Genomic DNA, 10218 nt, shown 5'->3' with positions numbered 1-10218 from the left:
GATATGCCTCCCCAGACCATCACTGACCCACCACCAAACCGGTCATGTTGAACGACGTTGCAGGCAGCATATCGTTCTCCTTGTCTTCCCCAGACTCTTTCACGTCTATCACAGCTGCTCAGGGCGAACCTGCTCTCGTCTGTAAAAAGTACAGGGCGCCAGTAGCGGACTTGCCAATTCTGGTGTTCTTGAGCAAATGCCAGTTGAGCTCCACTGTGCTGGGCAGTGAGCACAGGGCCCACTACAGGACGTCGGGCCCTCAGGCCATCTTCATGAAGTCTGTTCCTGATTGTTTGGGTAGAGACATTCACACCAGTGGCCCTCTGGAGGTCATTCTGTAGGACACGAGCAGTGCTCAGCCTGTTCTGCCTTGCACAAAGGAGCAGGTATCGGTCCTGCTGATGGGTTGAGGACCTTCTACAACTCTGTCCAGCTCTCCGAGAATAACAGCCAGTCTCCTGAAATCTCCTCCATGTTCTGGAGACTGTGCTGGGAGACACATTAAACCTTCTTGCTGCAGCACGTGTGGATTTGCCATCCTGGAGAAGTTGGACAACCTGTGCAACTTCTGTAGGGTTAAGGAATCGCCTCATACTGCCAGTAGAGATAATTACTCAAGCCAAAACTAGCACGAGTGGAAAACCAGCCAAAAAGATCAAGAGGGAGAAACTTGAAATGACCTCCACATGTAAAACCAGTCCTGTTTTGAGGGTTTTCTAATTGTTGCCACTTTAGTGCACCTGTCGTTAAGTCCATGAACACCAATACAGCTGAAAGTGATTAACAATGACCTCAGCTGCTTAACCAACCAGAAAATTATCAGACAGGTTTAATTGATTTCATGCCAGGCCCAATAAAAAAAGTGTTCCTTTAATTTTTGTGAGCAGTGTATATACTGTATATATATATAATAATGTCATGCATGCACGAGTAGGAGGCCGCGGACGGATCTTAAACTGCTTCGAAAGACGTTCGCCGGCGGGGAGTGGCAGGGTACTAACCTTTCTCCTTTGTCTTCCAGAAAAAGAGACGCTCCGCCATCATAGCCTGCCCGAAGTACATCCACTTCCGCCCTTCCTCCGCCATCTTTCCTGACGTCCGCAGTCCCATCCTCCCTCACGGTTCCTTCCCAGCATTCCTCCACTTCTGGCCCCTCCTCTATAAAATGGCCGCCGACGCCTCTGAAAGGCGTCGCGCATATGAACTGTTTTTGTTTATATTTTGACCTGTTCTTTTTTGAAAATTTGTGGAATTGTCTGCAATATACGGGGCCGGAAAACCCCAACCCTTTATACTGTCTATTGCTCTTTTTTACTATATATATATATATATATATATATTGTCACACTACGTGCGCATGGGAGGCAGCTAAAGGGCTTGAGTGAAGGCAGTTGGAGGCATGCGGGGTGTGGCAGAGTGCACTGACTCTTTTCTCCCTTGCCTGTAGACCATCCCGGGGATTTCACCTGGATCTCCTGACATCACTTCGGGACTGAGCCAATGGAAGTCGGCCACACCAGCTCCAGTCCCTCTGATGTCACCTCCGCTCTGAGCCAATGGTGGAAGACCACGTGCCAGATCCATCGACCTCACTTCCTGTCTCCCCTTTAAAACCTGCCCCTTTTCCTTTGTTTCTTTAGTCTTGTTTTGGACTCGGTTGTGTGCACTTCAGTGCTCTGTATTTTGTTAAAGAAAAACGACTTTTGCAGCCAGGATACCACAATATACGGGTGGCTGCCCCAACTCTTTATCTGTCAATGTCTCGTTCTTGTGACAGTGGCGTAGTCGGCAGGATGGAGAAGTCCCGGAGGAGAAGGGGACAGGACCTGCAATATACCCAGGTGGGAGCGTACCGGGGACGAGTATTCAGGCGGGGAGGGTGCCCCGTGGTTCGGCGTGACCGGTGCGGGCTCCGCTCCCGGCACTCATAACTAGCCCATCTGGAGTGGCCAGGGAGTGTGCGGGTGGGGCTCACAGAAGTGGGCCACCCTGGAGGGGAGGCAAAGGGACTCAGTATGCTCTCTTGGGGGAGAGTGCCTGCCTCCCTGCGAAACCAAAGCCCCATTTACCACCTAGGGGTGCCCCAGACTGGCAGGTGAATAAAATAAAAACATGGAGGTTGGACCCTGAACGGCCAACCAACAAACAAGCCTGGTCCTTATGGGCAATGGTAGGGCATTGGCTACGGCCATTTGAAAACACGCCCTACCAAATAATAGAGCAGGTAGCTTGCTATCTGCTCCTGGAAGCGCTTCCCGTGGCTTCACCCAGCGGTTTGGGGCGGCGGTTCAAGAACATGCTGAGCTCATAGAGCTTATGGAGCGCAGAGGCGGCCTCACACTCTAGGGGAGCAGAACCGTCCTCATGTCAAACTCAGCGAGTGCGTTCCAAGACCTAGCCCCACCCTGTACAATCCGAGCCGTATTGGCGTCCAGCGGGCGCGGCGCAAACCGCTTGGAGGCAAGGAGGAATGCAGGTGGAGGGTGAGGAGGGTTGGTGTGCTCTGGCTAATCCGTTGGCGGTCCCACATACTGGCGTGGTGATCGCCAGCGGACACAAGACCACAGGTTTGTTCGACTCCGGCAGCAACATTTCAATTGTTGCCCGCCGCTTTGTGCAACCGCAACAGTGGCTAAATTTAAGACCGGTATAACCTGTGTCCACGGAGACATCCGCTGGTACAGGTCCGCCGCTGTGTCATCAGTTACGGAGGGTCAGTTAGTAAGCTCACCGTAGCCGTCCTACCTGATCCTCCACACCCGGTGATACTAGGGCGGGACTGGTCTAAAATCAAAAGCGGTGAGACACATACCACTCCGGGGTTAATTTGGGCCTCGTTATGGACGGAGATAACCCGTCTCAAGCTGCCTCCACGCCGTGTAATCAGCCGGCAGAGAGAGCGAAGCAGTCGCCCTGACTGGCGTGGCAACTCCGGGCGTCGCGGGCTAACCGTCATCCACCAGCGCCGGCGGGCGGGAGAAACCACGCCCATTGAGGTCGGCGCTGACCCTCTCTCCGTGTTGCGGTTCCAATTTAAAAGCGCCGGCTTCTTTTAGAAGGGAGCAATGGAATGATGACTCCCTGAAGTTTGTAAAAAATGCAGTGGTCCTTGTCAATGGCCAGCGCACTAATCAGTCGATGCCACAGGGCCCCTACTTTGTGCTAGATAATGACCTCCTTTACCGTGTAGCAATGCATGGCGGGCAGGAGGCGAGGCTGCTGCTAGTGCAGCGTACCTTCGGCGGCAGGTCTGTGAGCTAGCACACGCCCACCTCCTAGGTGGCCACCTGGGCACCGAAAAAACTCTGGAGCGGATCAAGCTCCGTTTCTACTGGCCAGGAATTAATGAGGAGGTTCGCCGCTTTTGCCTTCCTGCCGGAGTGTCAACTGCGACAAATTCCTAGGAGGGACCGTGCTCCTCTCATTCCTATTCCACTGATTGGCGTTCCCTTCCACAGAATCGGGTCGACCTGGTGGGACCCTGGAGCCCTCAGCCGAGGACACAAGTACATTTTAGTCCTCGTGGATTACGCTACACGATACCCGAAGCTGTTCCGTTGCGCTCAGCTACCTCTAAAGCCATCGCGCGGGAATTACTAGGGGTATTGGCGTGGGGATCCCCAAAGAAGTCTTGACAGACCAGGGGACCCCCTTCACCTCGGAAACGTTCAAGGAGACTGCCAGATTACTGAAAATAAAGCATTTAAAGACCTCGGTGTATCATCCTCAAACCGACGGATTAGTAGAGAGGTTTAATCAAACTCTCAAGCAAATGCTGCGTAAGGTGGTCAGCGAGGATGGAAGGAACTGGGATCAGCTCCTCCCCCTCGTCCTTTTGCCTATCGGAAGTCCCACAAGCCTCCACGGGGTTCTCCCCTTTTGAACTACTATACGGGCGACAACCTCGGGGCATATTAGATATTTTGAAAGAAGGCTGGGAAGAAGAGGCTCTTCCCTCCACAAACATACTGGAGTATATCGCGCGAGTTCTGCGATAGATTTGGAAAAATTCGGCCTGTCCTTAAAAGTCACATGGAGGAGGCTCAAGCAGCACAGGCCGGTACTACAACCGCGCACGTCTCTTGGGAGTTCCGCCCGGAGATCGGGTCATGGTCCTAGTGCCTACCTCCCACTCTAAATTGCTTGCCCACTGGCAGGGCCCCTATGAAGTTAAGGAGAGGAAGGGACTGGTCGACTATTTGGTGAGTCAACCCAATCGTCGGCCAAAGGAGCGGGTTTATCATGTGAACCTGCTGAAACCGTGGAAGGACAGGGACCCCGATCCCTCCTCCGGCCAGCCCCGCTCACTCTTCGCTCACACACACGACCTTAACTTCGGCACGGACTTAAGTCCCAGACAGCGGCAGGAGCTGGAAACAGTTATCCGGACCGTTCGAGGTAGTCAGTGAGAACCCGGAAGGACCTCTCTGATTGAGCACAACATCGTGACAGAGCCGGGGTTGTTGTCCGAGAACGCCCGTATCGTCTTCCCGAGGCAAAAAGGCTGAAGTGGAGCTTGAGATCAAGCGCATGCTGGAGCTAGGTGTGATTGAGGAAAGTTATAGTCCCTGGTCCAGCCCCATTGTGCTCGTCGGTAAGCCTGGCGGAAGTTGGAGGTTCTGCAATGACTTCCGTCGGCAATCAAGTCTCCCAATTTGATGCTTATCCAATGCCACGCGTGGACGACCTCCTCGAGAGGCTTGGACAGGCTCAATACCTGACCACACTTGACATGACGAAAGGGTACTGGCAGGTTCCTTTAACGGACTCCGAAGGTAAAACGCGTTTAGTACCCCTAGCGGACACTGGCAGTATCGTGTCCTTCCATTTGGGTTACACGGGCTCCAGCAACCTTTCAGCGTCTGGTGGACAAAGTGCTTCGCCTCATAACTCATACAGTGCTGCCTACCTGGATGGCGTGGTCATCTATTCCAGCACATGGAAGGAACACCTACAGCATGTCCAAGCGGTATTACGGACACTTGGTGAGGCCGGGCTCCGGATTAATCCCAGAAATGCTTCTTGGATTAAGCGAGCCAAATATTTAGGCTACCTGGTGGGTCGGGTACCGTAAGGCCACAGTGCTCCAAAATTGATGCCATTCTGAAATGGCCCCGTCCACGAACCAAGCGGCAAGTCCAAGCCTTTCTCGGGTTAGCCGGGTACTACCGCCGGTTTGTACCCGGTTTTAGGAGAGGGCCCGAACATTGTGGTATGGACTGAAAAACAGCGCTGCATTTGGTGACTTAAAGCAGGCCCTTACGTCCACACCTGTTTTGATGGCACCTAACTTTTCTTTGCCTTTCATCCTCCAGGCGGACGCCGGACACAGGCCTGGGCGCCGTGCTGAGCCAAAGCGTCGATGGTGTGGAGCACCCCATCATGTTCCTGAGCGGAAACTGTTGGACGGGAGACCAGGTATGCTGCGGTGGAGAGGGAGGCTCTGGCGATTAAATGGGCGATTACTCAGCTGAGGTACTACCTGTTGGGCGGAATTCACCCTTGTCACGGACCATGCACCCTACAGTGGATGGCCCTCCACAAGGAGTCGAATCCGCGGGTCACCCGGTGGTTTCTTGACCTGCAGCCGTACAAGTTTTCGCTCGTTCATCGCCGGGCGCTCTCCGCCAACGCTGATGCTCTTTCGGGTTCACGACCTCTCGGTTAGGTCGCCCGACCCGTCGGGTCTGGGCTAAGGGGGGGGCCTTGTCACACACGTGCGCATGGGAGGCAGCTAAAGGGCTTGAGTGAAGGCAGTTGGAGGCATGCGGGGTGTGGCAGAGTGCACTGACTCTTTTCTCCCTTGCCTGTAGACCATCCCGGGGATTTCACCTGGATCTCCTGACATCACTTCGGGACTGAGCCAATGGAAGTCGGCCACACCAGCTCCAGTCCCTCTGATGTCACCTCCGACTCTGAGCCAATGGTGGAAGACCACGTGCCAGATCCATCGACCTCACTTCCTGTCTCCCCTTTAAAACCTGCCCCTTTTCCTTTGTTTCTTTAGTCTTGTTTTGGACTCGGTTGTGTGCACTTCAGTGCTCTGTATTTTGTTAAAGAAAACGACTTTTGCAGCCAGGATACCACAATATACGGGTGGCTGCCCCAACTCTTTATCTGTCAATGTCTCGTTCTTGTGACAATATATATATATATATATATATATATATATATATATATATATATATATATATAGTGTATATATATATATATATATCTCTCTCTCTCTCTCTCTCTCTCTCTCTCTCATACATATATATATATATATATATATATATATATATATATATATATATATATATATATATATAATATATATATATATACATACATACAAGTGCCGGTCATAAAATTAGAATATCTTGACAAAGTTGATTTATTTCAGTAATTCAATTCAAAAAGTGAAACTTGTATATCAGATTCATTCATTACACACAGACTGATGTATTTCAAATGTTTATTTCTTTTAATTTTGATGATTATAACTGACAACTAATGAAAGTCCCAAATTCAGTATCTCGGAAAATTAGAATATTGTGAAAAGGTTCAATATTGAAGACACTTGGTGCCACACTCTAATCAGCTAATTAACTCAAAACACCTGCAAAAGCCTTTAAATGGTCTCTCAGTCTAGTTCTGTAGGCTACACGATCATGGGGAAGACTGCTGACTTGACAGTTGTCCAAAAGACGACCATTGCCAACTTGCACAAAGGAAGGCATGACACAAAAGGTCATTGCTAAAGAGGCTGGCTGTTCACAGAGCTCTGTGTCCAAGCACATTAATAGAGAGGCAAAGGGAAGGAAAAGATGTGGTAGAAAAAAGTGTACAAGCAATAGGGATAACAGTGTACAAGCAATAGGGATAACCGCACCCTGGAGAGGATTCTGAAACAAAACTCATTTAAAACTGTGGGGTAGATTCACAAAGAGTGGACTGCAGCTGGAGTCAGTGCTTCAAGAACCACCATGCACAGACGTATGCAAGACATGGGTTTCAGCTGTCGCATTCCTTGTGTCAAGCCACTCTTGAACAAGAGACAGCGTCAGAAGCGTCTCGCCTGGGCTAAAGACAAAACTGCTGCTGAGTGGTCCAAAGTTATGTTCTCTGATCAAAGTAAATTTTGCATTTCCTTTGGAAATCAAGGTCCCAGAGTCTGGAGGAAGAGAGGAGAGGCACAGAATCCACGTTGCTTGAGGTCCAGTGTAAAGTTTCCACAGTCAGTGATGATTTGGGGTGCCATGTCATCTGCTGGTGTTGGCCCATTGTGTTTTCTGAGGTCCAAGGTCAACGCAGCCGTCTACCTGGAAGTTTTAGAGCACTTTATGCTTCCTGCTGCTGACTTACTTTATGGAGATGCAGATTTCATTTTCCAACAGGACCTGGCACCTGCACAAATTGCCAAAACTACCAGTACCTGGTTTAAGGACCATGGTATCCCTGTTCTTGATTGGCCAGCAAACTCACCTGACCTTAACCCCATAGGTATTGTGAAGAGGAAGATGCAATACGCCACATCCAACAATTCAGAAGAGCTGAAGACCACTATCAGAGCAACATGGGCTCTCATAACACCTGAGCAGTGCCACAGACTGATCAACTCCATGCCACGCCGCATTGCTGCAGTAATCCAGGCCAAAAGAGCCCCAACTAAATATTGAGTGCTATACATGCTCATACTTTTCATGTTAATACCTTTCAGTTGGCCAACATTTCTAAAAATCCTTTTTTTGCATTGGTCTTAATTGATATTCTAATTTTCCGAGATACTGAATTTGGGACTTTCATTAGTTGTCAGTTATAATCATCAAAATTAAAAGAAATAAACATCTGAAATACATCAGTCTGTGTGCAATGAATGAATCTAATATAGAAGTTTCACTTTTTGAATGGAATTACTGAAATAAATCAACTGTGTCATGATATTCTAATTTTATGACTGGCACCTGTATATATACTGCTGAAGAGTGACAGGCCAACTGTCATCACATCAATTGTACCATAAACTGCCATTTAGCAGTATTAGAAGAGGAAGATCCATAATTCCTCTCCACTAATAGTGACAAAGCGTACGATTGAGTACATATCCTTTTCAGAGAGGAAAAGGGGGAAAAACAGCCTATTTCCAGCAAGTGGTCAGAGCAAATTTGGTGTTAGCTGTGGCCAGAGAGAATAACCTCTGGTTGGAGTGGAGAGAGAGAGACAGGAGAGGTTCAATAGAAGGTAGATTTGAGGATAAAATGGAATGTTGATAGAAAGAGTTCCTGGAGGAAACTGGTAATACTTACTTTTAGTAACATGGGACATCATTTTGCTATTGTGTTATGGTAAGTAGGTTAAGATTCTTCCAGTGGAGCAAGACAACAATTTATTTCTGTATAGCCCAAAATCACACAAGGATTCCACAATGGACTTTAACGTGCCCTATTTTTGATAGTCTCCCAGCCTTGACTCTTGAAGCCTTGACTGTATGCATTGTGATGAAAGCTTGAAGAAAAAACAATAATATTTCTTATGTAAAGCAAATAAGAAGAATCACATTGATCAAATGAAATCAAAAGCTATTGCCTGCTAAGTTGTGTACTTCTTTCAATCTATCCGTTTTCTACGACTTCATAAACTCTATAGTCGTCATCTTCTTCTTTCGGCTGCTCCTGTTAGGGGTTGCCACAGTGGATCATCTTCTTCCATATCTTCCTGTCCGCTACATCTTGCTCTGTCACACCCATCACCTGCATGTCCTCTCTCACCACATCCAGAAACCTTCTCTTAGGCCAGTGAAAGGCAACCTTTTTCGAGTCCAAAAACTTTCTTTCGCGGCACACCTGAGGGACTGCCCATAAATAAAGTCGTGACGACACAATCTATGGACAATCGCCAATAAAAACGTTTGAAAGATATTTTGTTAATAAAGCAATCAAAGGATAAATCTTAAATTTAATTAATGTGAACGTTGAGATTGTTTTTCAGCACATATGAGATTGATGCGAGGATCAATTTTCGAAAGACAGACGCGCATTTCCTTGTCGATCATTTGAAGTCTCTTGCGTTTCTTAGACTTCATTTCAGTAAGTGTTCCGTTATCTGTTTTTCCAACATAAAATATTTTTTTAAACATTATCTTTTTAATCAGCCAAAAGTTCAAAAACACTAGCAATTTTAAATATTTTACAAAAGTTTTCGCGGCGCCCCTAGAAAATTAGCGCATCGGTTGCCCGACAATGTCTTAGGCCTTCCTCTTTTCCTCTTGCAGAGCAGCTCTGCCGTTAACATCCTCCTCCCAATATACCCAGTATCTCTCCCCTGCACATGTCCAAACCAAAGGTAGAATACTGGAGTTATTTTTGACAGCGATCGTACTTCATACTTCGCCCCTTTATAGTGGTTACAAAGGGCAATATGCAAAATAAATAAATAAACAAAATAAAACCGACACAATGATAATAATTAAACAATGACAACATGTGATTAACAATAAAAAGTGAGCGCATGAAATTAACAAATTAACGGTGGTACATTTTAAACTTTACATAATGTCTTAGCCGAGTGTCCATATGTTTGTTATACGTGTATAGGAGAGCGACATGTTATGGATGTCAGCACTCTTGGTCGTGGTACAGAATTATGACAATGGACAATATGAATATATACAAAACAAACGTAAAGATCGGGGGCTTTGCACAATAGAAACTTCTTAAGCAGCCCCCTCGTGACGGCACTGCTTTTAAGTCCATTTTTTTTTTTTTTAACACTCACGATTTTGCTATGGATGCACTGAGCTGGATTAATGACTGAGTGCAGAGAATGGTACGCCCTTATAATGGAGGAATATTTAGGACAAAAATAAATGAACTGTGAAATATGACAATAACTACATAATAACATTAAATATGGAGGTTTGCAAGTTCTCCCTGTGTCTGTGGGGGTTTCCAAAGACATGCAGGTTAGGTGTTTTGACGGCACTAAATTGTACGTGTCTGTGTCCCCCCCTGCAATGGACTGGCTGGGATAGGCTCTGGCAGACCCCCGCGACCCTGTTCATGACTAACGGGTTTGAAATGACCGACTGACAAAATTAAGGAACAAAAGGCATATTTTGTGACCCTTTTAATTATTTATACTTGCATTTCATCATGTTGTTATTATTTATTTAGTGTTGCATTTACAATACGTTTATCCATCCATCCATTCATTCATTATCTAACCCGCTATATCCTA

Source organism: Polypterus senegalus, chromosome 8 (genome assembly GCF_016835505.1).
Source record: "Polypterus senegalus isolate Bchr_013 chromosome 8, ASM1683550v1, whole genome shotgun sequence".
In the NCBI taxonomy this organism is placed as follows: domain Eukaryota; kingdom Metazoa; phylum Chordata; class Cladistia; order Polypteriformes; family Polypteridae; genus Polypterus; species Polypterus senegalus.
This window is presented reverse-complemented; position numbering follows the sequence as displayed.